General features: G+C 36.2%; 1 long non-coding RNA gene across 1 annotated transcript; it reads right to left on the minus strand.

Annotated features, from left to right (window-relative positions):
- Window positions 1-417: 417 nt before the first annotated feature.
- On the minus strand, window positions 418-9,857 carry LOC121821612 (uncharacterized). The gene is made up of 3 exons (XR_013043606.1): window positions 9,598-9,857; window positions 5,325-5,390; window positions 418-539 (listed from the first exon to the last, which is right to left on the minus strand). It is a non-coding gene; the product is annotated as an uncharacterized LOC121821612 (long non-coding RNA).
- Window positions 9,858-10,798: the final 941 nt, after the last annotated feature.

The following is a 10,798-nucleotide window of genomic DNA, read 5'->3' on the forward strand; positions in this document are numbered from 1 at the left end:
AGATGAAAAGACTAAGCCCTGAGGAAGCCCTCTTCTATTCAATTGTAACTAAAAAGCAGTCCAAGGATTGGCCTAAGAAAAACACCAAACCCCTTGAAAATTCAACAAAAAATTTAAAAAGTAGATAATAATATTTGAAATATCATATGTCAATTCCACTTTCTTCTTAGAAACTCATTATTTTTAATGATACCAAGGTAATTGAGCAAAAATGTCATGGTGACTATTAAGTTGCTAATCTTTAATGTATGTTTGTGAGATAATGAACCACATTTTCCCACTGTGTAACTGCACCATGGGGACTGAGAAACAGTTAGTTGTTGGTACAAAATATTTCAGGTCACTGGGATACCACTTAGGAAATTAGCCATCATTAAGCTAAATGATACTCTTGTGTTTAACATAAAGGTCAACATACCTTTCAAAAAATGTTGGTTGCTAAGAGGGATTGCTCAAGTATAATCATATTATTTTCAGTACAGTTGAGTAGGTATTTGTATGCATTTTCTTCTGTTGTGGCAATTGAGAAAGTATTTTTGCTGCATATGAAGAGATGTTAACAAATTTTTTAAATGACCCTATTTGTTTTGCATAAATCAAAAGTAGTTTATCCCTATTTTGTAAAGGATAAATATTTGGATAATTTTATACAAAAGATCATAATTAATCAATAAAGTTCTCTACTTTATTTATTGGAACATAAAATAATTGATTCTATTATAATTGAAATACATAATGAAAATATATTTTAACATTTACAAAAAGGCATCAAGCAATATTATGTTACATCTGTTATAATGAGAATATTGATTTTGGGCTGAAGTCACTGAATATTTCAATATGATTTGCAGTGTATGTATATCCAATAATTACTTGGATATTAATATGTGATATACAGTAACAACATTTAATGATTATTCCTTCTAATCACTCTATGACTTCTAAAGTTACATATAAATGTATTTGGTCATATGAGAATAGATAATACAATATTAATGTGCCATTGAAAGAATGAATAAAAGACTTAAATATGTAGATTTTCCAAGAAAATTATGTTCTAGCTTCCATGGCCAGATATGTCCTATATTTAGTACATTGTACTACATAGTCACAAACTTTTATGGTGCTTTGGAAATTGGTAAATTGAAACTCACTTATATAATAAAACTTATTCTCCCTTCATACCAAAGTTCCCCTACAATAACAGTTGATCCCATTATCAGTGTTGCATGGATGACTTACTATAATGGGGATGATGTTCTTCCCGTAATTTGAAGAAAACAGCCAGAAACACAGGTGTGGCTCTACTACAGAAGGATGTGTCCTGAAGTGAATGGTTACTACCAGAAATATTCCTCATCTATGACAAACATGTGAAAATGCTCCCCCAGAGAGGCAAATAGAGACATGGAATTTCCTGGCTTCGGATAGATCTGTCATCAGATGAAATCAAGAATAATTCAGACTGAATGACTTCAAATGGTGCCATCATTACCCAGAAGATTAGAATGCATCTATAAGTTTTACCAAAACAATGTGTTACTAGAACCATATGACCAAAAATATTCCATGACATACTTAATAACCTTAACTAATGTATTCTAAAAGAAGTAAATATAAAGGCTTTAGGGTGGCATGATGGCACAACAAGTAGGGACATTAGTTTCTTGAAGTCCAATCCCGCAAATTAAGTTTAGTCCCACAGAGTAGCAAATTGGAAGGAGAGACCTGCTTCTACAAGTTGTTTCCTAGCTTTCACATGCTACACGCAAACACACACACACACACACACACACACACACACACACACAAATACATTGATAAATAAATGAATAAATAAATAAATAAATAAATATTTTTAATATAATCCTTATACCCTGTAAGAAGTGAGCTCTGGAGTCAGAAGAGAGGTGAGTGACCAGCTCTCCTGATATACTGCCCCACTTCCTAGTTTCTGATCTCAAATGCCCATTCCACTGCCCACACCCTCCTGCCTCATTACCCTCCCAAAGGCTAGCTAAAAACTTCAAGTCCTTGAAGGAGGAATTGGAAGAAGATAACAGAAATTGGAAAGATCTCCCATGCTCATGGATTGGTAGTATTAACATAGTAAAAATAGCCTTTCTACCAGAAGCAATCTACAGAGATTCAATGCAATGCCCATCAAAATACCAATGCATTTCTTTACAGACTTTTAAAGGACAATGTTTAACTTCATATGGCAAAACAAAGATAGCTAAAAAATATCCTGCAAAATAAAATAACTTCCAGATGTACCACAGGCCCTGATTTTAGCTGTATTACAGAGCTGTAGTAATACAAACTGCGTGGTATGGACATAAAAACAGACAGGTGGATCAATGGAATCAAATCAAAGACCCAGACATAAGTCCATACCTATAGACATGTGATTTTCAATAAAGAAGTCAAAATTATTCAATGAAAAAAGAAAGCATCTTCAACAAATGATGCTGATATAGCTTGATGTCTGCATGCAAAAGAATGCAAATAGATCTATACCTATCACCCTGCAAATAACTCAAGTTTAAGTGGATAATTTGATCATGTAAATCCTTAACATAATCCAGTTGCACTGAACCAGACAGAAGAGAAAATGGTGACTAGTCTTTTATGCACTGGCACAGGGGGCAACTTCCTGAACAAAAATCCCAATAGTGCAGGCATTAAGATCAACATTTAATAAATGGGACCTCATGAAATTGAAAATTTCTGTAAGGCAAAGGACATCATCAATAGGTGCTGTTGGATGGTCTGTATGTTAAATGTTTTGCTCTGATTGGTTAATAAATAAAACACTGATTGGCCAGTAGCCAGGCAGGAGGTATAGGTGGGACAAGGAGAGAGGAGAATTCTGAGAAGTGGAACCCTGAGGCAGAAAGACACTGCCAGCCACCACCATGACAAGCAAGATGTAAGGTACCAGAAGGCCACGAGCCCTGTGGCAACTTATAGACTAATAGACATGGGTTAATTTAAGATATAAGAACAGTTAGCAAGAAACCTGCCACAGTCATACAGTTTGTAAGCAGTATAAGTCTCTGTGTGTTTACTTGGTTGAACCTGAGCGGCTGTGGGACTGGTGGGTGAGAGAGATTTGTCCTGACCGCAGGCCAGGCAGGACTGGAGAAAACTCCAGCTATAAATACGATAAAAAGGGCAGCACACAGAATGGGAAATGATTTTTACCAACTCCACATCTAACAGAGGGATAATATCCAAAATATATAAAGGACTCAGAAAAGTAGACATTAGATATTCAAATAATCTAATTCAAAAATGGGGTCCAGATCTAAACAGAGAATTCTCAACAGTTGAAACTCTAATGGCTGAAAAACAATTAAAGAAAATTTTACCATCTTTGCCATCAGGGAAATGTAGATCAAAATCACTCTGAGATTCTATCTTACACATATCAGGATGGTAAAGATTAAAAATACACATGACAGTTAATGCTGGTGAGAATGTGGAGCAAGGAGAACACTCCTCCATTGCTGGTGGGAGTAAAAACTTGAGCAGCCATGTTGAAAATCAATCTCTGAAAGAGAGCTGGTTAGTCAGTCTACCTCAAGACCCAGACATACCACTCCTAGGCATATACCCAAAGGATATTCCATCCAGTCATAAGGACACTTGTTCAAGTATGTTCACGGCCAATTTATTCATCATAAAGAGAAACTGGAATCAACCTAGATATCCCTGAACCAAAGAATGGATAAAGAACATGGGGTACATTTGCACAATAGAGCTCTACTCAGCTGTTAAAAATAATTATATCATGAAATTTTCAGGCAAATGGATAGAACAAGAAAAAAAAATAATCCTGAGTGAGGCAACTCAGATTCAGAAAGACAATCATGGAATATACTCACTTATAAGGGGATATTCACTGTGAAGTAAAAGATAATCATGCTATGGTCCACAGAACCAGGGAGACTTGGTGACATGGAGAGTTTAAGGGGTGAATGCAAGTATCTCCCTGGGAAGGGAAAATAGAATAGATTTCACTGGTAGATTGGGGGCAGGTTGGGTTGGGAACAGGAGAGATCAAGTTGGTTAGGGAGAAAATACTGAAAGAAGCTACTGTAATTGGAGAAAATTTGGAGGTGAGATGGAAACGTGATGGAACGGAAACTCCATAGAATGTACAAGAGTAACCCTAACAATAAATTCTAGCAATGGTAGACAGGGAGCCATAATCAGTCGTCTTCTGTAACTGGGCAAGGCTTCAAGTGGAGGGATTGGGAAACCAGGCCAGTCACAAAAATCTTAGATCTACAATCTGCCCTACCTACAGTGTGCTCTAGAACAGTAACCTAACAGAATCCTCACCAAAGAGACCTAAGGGATTTCATTCAGTAACTGTTGGGAGCAGACACAGAGTCTTACACCTAACCATTAGGTGGAGCTCAGGGAGTTGTGCAGAGGTTGTGGAAGGAAAGAATAGAGGCACACAGCATTCAGGAACACCACAAGAACAAGACCGACAAAATCAGGTGACTGGGGACTTGCAGTGATCATGGAGCCTGTAGGCATCTGACCTAGGTCCTCTTCATATATGCTATGGTTCAGTGGCTTGGTGCTCTTGTGGGATTCCTAAAAGTGGTAACTGGGGTAGTTGCTCTTTTGCCTACATATGGGAGCCTTTACCTCCTACTGGATTGCCTCATATGGCTTTGATGTGATGCTGTGTGTGTGGTCTTATCTTCATACAGTATACCATGTTCAGTTGATGTCCTTGGGAGGCCTGCTCTTTTCTGAAGGGAGATGGAGGGAGGGTGGATCTGGGGTTGAGGGGAGACTGGAGGAGAGACTAGGGGGAGGGGAGGGAGGAAAACTGGTTGGGATGTAATATATGACAGAAGAATAAAACAAGATGATAATAATAATAATACAAAGAAATCAGCTCTGTATGCAGCGTGTTGCAGTCTGTGGGGACACAGCTCTGGTAGCTGTAGGGAAAGCTTTTGAAAGTAACAAGAAAATGTCTATGGAATCAAAACAGATATTTATAAGATTATAATAGATGGAAAGAAGAGAGATCTAGAGTGGATATGAAGAACATGAATCAGTGTATAGCAATCAGTGTCTTCTGATGGCACTGAATTTATTGGAGCATATTGAATATGTACTAACAACAGGAACAAAATCAATGAGATTTGTTGATTTGCTAACAAAATCACTGATATCAATTGTGGGACATTGTCTGCATATGTGCTATTAATGGATCTTCACATTTTACCTCAACTCTAATACATTATGCTGCTCTAAGAGCCCCAGTGATATTCCAGATATCCCAGTAGTACCTGAAATTGTGCTGTGATTGATGACAGCTGGAAACTTCTCAGACTGTTAAATAATCTGCAAAAAAACTGACAAAATAAATGAATAGAACTCAGTCTCCTAACATATTAGACAAACAAAATATATTAGCATTTGTTAAAACATTTCTCTCATAACAGGAAGAATTAACTGCAACAATATACTTAAACAAATAAATTGGTAAAAAAAAATAAATTCAAACACCTGAATGAATAAAATTTAGGTAAATAACACCAGACATCCTTATGAGGTTCTCCAACTTTATTCCATTGTTTAAGTAAAAGTAATGTCACACAATGTTGAATAATGGATGTAGTTGAATTAGTTCAAAGATTTAAAATTAGTAACACAGAAAACATGACTTAATGCTAATTACTTTTCTTCACATTCTGTGTGGTAATATTCAGTATACTATGACTATTTAAATATATATTTGTAACATTTTGTACCATCTAGAATACCGTAGGGTTTAATAATGAATAAAAGAGTATAATACATCAACATGAAATCCTTAAATACATTTCAAATAACTCAGTGGAATACTCTGTAAGATTTACCAACATATGAAAAACTAAACAAATAGGAAAAATAAGGTGGTAATTTAAACATGTTTCACTTTAATAGGCATATGTCAGTTGCATATATATTGTGTACAACATGGTGATTTGATATTTTCTCCAATGTTTAATATTGTAATCATGGTAGATAGATTTCTCTCTTACTCATTTGTCCTTGCTTTTCAACTACTCTCTTTCAGTTGTCCAAATAATACAGAAAAGGTAGTTGTAAGCTAAAGTCTCCTCACTGACATGTAGAACAGCAAAATTTCTTCTTTCTGCTTGATTGTATTTGGGTACCATTTATACATCTCTTTTCTCCCCCACACTCCTTTATATTTTTTCTGTCTTTTAATAATATATATTTTGTACTCCGATTCCAACCATTTTGCTGGAAAGGATGTTACTTCACTAGGGTGGGGGATCTAACCAATGGACATAGTCCATTTTATATTAATGTATAACTTAATTAGGATACTTAATTTATAATTTAATGTCAGATATCGGCAAAATCACTCTAAGAATCTGTTTGATATGACAAAATAAATTAAAACACTTTGGTACAAAGAAATTTGTAAGAAAACAGAAGTAAAATGTCAATATTACTATTGAAAGAAACAGAAGCAGCCATATATATCAGATGAATCTGTTAGGCAAAATCAGCTACTGAAGAAAAGCAGACTGAATGAGCAAACTCCCGGGAAGACCATATCCTGACTATGGAGGCATATGAAAAACAAAAACCAATAAGCATGAATTCAACCCAGGTAGAGTCAAAGGAAGTCAGCTGATTCACAATTGTAGTAGAGAACATCAACATTTCTCTCAGCGATTGATAGATGACTACTCATACATTCAGGGGGAACAGACAGGAACTGAACAGCAGAACTAAATACAACATTCTCATTGACCAGAGAGAAAAATCTTGCTTATCCATTATGCACCCATGGGAAAAAAATAGACTAATCACATCATGATTTACAAACTTAGTTAAGTGTCTTTTAATAGTTACAATATATGGAGTCCATGCTTTAGGAACACACCTATATTGGTGTTGAAATAAGTAGCAGAAAGATAGAAAAAAAAAACTTACTGGAAATTTCAAGATTTGTATACTGTAACTTAATCATACAAAGTGAAATTAAAAATCATTATTAATATCAAAAATAAAACTATAGTGTACATGGTAAGTATCGAAAGATGACTTAATAGGAATCATTTCTGATATGAGAGAATAATTGCAATTAACAATCTCCATAAAGGGAGCAATATAAATACCATACAAATGAATGAAGTGATAACCATCACAACAAATATTTTTTTTAAAGTAACAAAACAGTGCAATAGAGGAAATCAATAAGAGGTAATGTCAGAAATCAAATTTGCCTGGGATGGTTAGCTACACTTAGGCAAAATCTTCAAAGCATTTTAATTCAACACCACCCCGAACCTCACAAACATAATGAACTCTCCTTGACACTGAGAACCCATAATTTGTAATGTGCAAATAAAACAGTGTTCTGCACATAAGGGTGAAGGAAAGTAGGATACTGAGATGCATAATCCCATGTAGACAAAATAATGTAGAGTTGCTGAAGGGAGCCTTGGGTGAGCGAGGTGTTAAAGAGCACTTGGTGCCCTGTTACTCCACACATACCGAGAAGAATAAATGAGCAGAAGCCACAGCCTGAGCACACTGGGCACGGTTAGTGCCGGTGCCTCAGGCTGTCATGCACACACGTTTGCCTCTATTATAATTTTATGAGGTGATTGAATGGTAAGTGCATTGGCACTTGGGAAGGAAATAAGCTTGAATCACTAGCAACAGGGCTCCGAAGCTTAATATGTAGATTTACAATTAATTGCCAACAGTTAAAATCATCACCCTATTCACTTGTTTTAGTGTCACAATCTTCAGTGCTTTATTTGCAGGCCTTTCTTAACTTAGTACTGTAACGGGACATCTTGTTGTAGCATTTAGAGAGGAGTTATTTACGGCATGGATTAGCAATATGGAACAAATAAATTTTATCGATGTATGTTGTTGGTGATTAAATAAAATAGAAAATGCAAAGCATATAACTTTGTGTACCTAATGTATCTTTTCTCAATTTGAGTTTCATTTTCAAAATTATGCTACTAAAACAAAATGGACATAATTAACCATATATAGGAAATTAATGTATACTTATAATAGAGATAACAGCTTTTATAGAGTGAGATGATTATTTTTATAACCCAATTAAAATTTCAGAGTTAGTGTTCCTTCATTACAGAGATTGGATTTTCTTTAATCGCGAGCTTCATATATTTTGCAACTTCAAAGTTTATGCACTTAAAATGTACATTTAGAAAATGGAGGGAAATACAAGTGCTGTGATGATCACAGAATCTAATAAAATTTAACATTTGTCCTCATTTATTCTAACCCTATAAAGTGTAGCATTTTTTCCCAATCACTGTTCCTCAAAAGAATGTGCACAAACACAGAGCACTTCCTATAAGAACAGGCTCCTACAGCCTGCTGTGTTTTTCAAGATTAGATGTATTTACCAGTCATGATTTTTCAAATTGGAAAAAAAAAAACTTAAAATCTATTCTGAAGAATATTAGAGTGATGGTTTTAATTTTCCGGAATGTGGGTAGAATTTAACCATTTTATAGTATTGTTTATTATTTATAAAATACATACTATTCTCAAAATAACTTTTTTGTACCAATTTAGGAACTAAGTTAACTAAACAGTTTTTCTGTTAAAAAATAGGAATAATCCATACTAAATATTGATAAAATGTTTATTTGAGCAGTTTAAAATGCTTGATATATATTTAAATATATCCTCAGTTCAAATAAATGGATTACTAGGTCATGCTGTGCCACACACAATAAGACTATAATTAGGAAATGAAACGGATATAAAATGAGACACATAAAATGCTTAGAAAGGCTTTCTTAAATTCGTTTGTGCTACCATAAGATAATGCTTCAGATTGTGCACTTTTTAAGAAGCTGGAATGCATATTCTGAGGGTGGGAAATCCGAGCTTCTATCGGAGACACCTGGTTGGGTCCTTCATGTTACTTCTCCTGTGGCAGACGGCAGACTGCCCACACCGACTCACACTGCCATTGCAGGGCTAGGCTAGAAGCTAGAGCTTGTGAAACGTTCTGCGAAGCTGTGTTTACAAAGGCATTGACGTCTTAAAGAGGGAATCAGAAGACCTTTTGGTCCAGCCACTGACCTAATTAACTTTCAATTATCACCTTATATTTTTAAGACCTCAACTTTGTAGGAAACACATACAACTATAACATTTGTGAAATGAATGTTTGCTTCGTTCAGTTTGAGATTAGATCTCTTCAAATTAGAGAAAAAATTCAAATAGTTTGGTCTTTCCAAACTTTAGTGGAACAGTCTTTTCAATGTCCTTAAACAAAATAGCATGACAAAAACTATTTTTATTAATTTTGTATTATTATTATTATTATTATATTCATTTTACATACCAACCACAGATCCCCTTCTCATCCCTCTTCCTGTTTCCCCCCATCCCCTCCTACAACAGGATAAGTACTCCCATGGGGAGACAGCTAAGCCTAGTACATTCAGTTGAGGGAGGACCAAGCCCCTCCCTGCTTTATCAGGGGTGAGCAAGGTGTCCAACCATAAATAATGGGATCCAAAAAGCTGACTCACACACCAGGGATACATCCTAATCACACTTCCAGGGCTCCTTAAACAGGCCCAGCTGCACAACTGTTTCCCGTATATAGAGGGTCTAGACCGATCCCATGCAGGCTCCCTCGCTGTCAGTCCAGAGTCCGTGAGTTCCCACTAGCTTGGATCAGCTGTCTCTATGGGTTTCCGCATCATGATCTTGATGCCCCTTGCTCATAGAACCCCTCCTCCATCTCTTCAACTGAACTCTCAGCTCTCGGCCCAGTGCTTGGTACGTATCTCTTCATCTGCTTTCACAGGTAACTGGATGAATGTTCTATGATGACAGTTAGGGTATTCACCAATCTGATTACAGGAGAAGGCTAGACAGGCACTCTCTCCACTAGTGGGGTCATCCTTGTGGATTCCTGGGAGTTTCCCTGGCATCAGGTTTCTCCCTAACTACCAAATAGCCCCCTCTATCTCTTTCGTTGCTCTCCCTCTCAGTACCTCCCCTAACTCGACCCTCCTCATCCCTCATGTTCCCATCCCCCATTCCCTACCATTTATGTCTCCCCTCACTCCCAGTTTACTCAAGAGATTTCATCTATTTCCCCTTCCCATGGCAATCCATTCCTTTTGTTACCTAGCTTCTCCAGGGCTGTGGATTATAACCTGGTTATCCTTTGTTATACAGCCAATATCCACTTATTAGTGAGTACATAGTATGTTTGTCTTTCTAGGTCTGAGTGACCTCACTCAGGAAGATTTTTTTTTTCTAATTTCATTCATTTGCCTGCAAATTTCACTATGTCATTGTTTTTTACTGCTGAGTAATACTCCATTGTGTAAATGTACCATCTTTTCCTAATCCATTCTTTGGTTGAGGGCCATCTAGGTTGTTTAAAGGTTTTATATATTACAAATAATGCTGCTATGAACATAGTTGAGCTAGTGACATTGTGATATGATTGAGCATCCTTTGGGTTTATGCCCAATATTGGCATAACTTGGTCTTGAGGTAGACTGATTTCAAGTTTTCTAAGAAACTGCCATGCTGATTTCCAAAGAGGTTGTATAAATTTGCACTCCCACCAGGAATGGATGAGTGTTCCCTTACTCCACATTCTGTCTAATATAAATTGTCTTCAGTGTTTTTGGTCTTAGCCATTCTGACAGGTATAAGATGGAATCTCAGAGTCAATTTGCATTTCCCTGATGACTAAGGATGTTGAACAATTCTT

This window comes from Peromyscus maniculatus, chromosome 12 (genome assembly GCF_049852395.1).
Source record: "Peromyscus maniculatus bairdii isolate BWxNUB_F1_BW_parent chromosome 12, HU_Pman_BW_mat_3.1, whole genome shotgun sequence".
Classification (NCBI taxonomy): domain Eukaryota; kingdom Metazoa; phylum Chordata; class Mammalia; order Rodentia; family Cricetidae; genus Peromyscus; species Peromyscus maniculatus.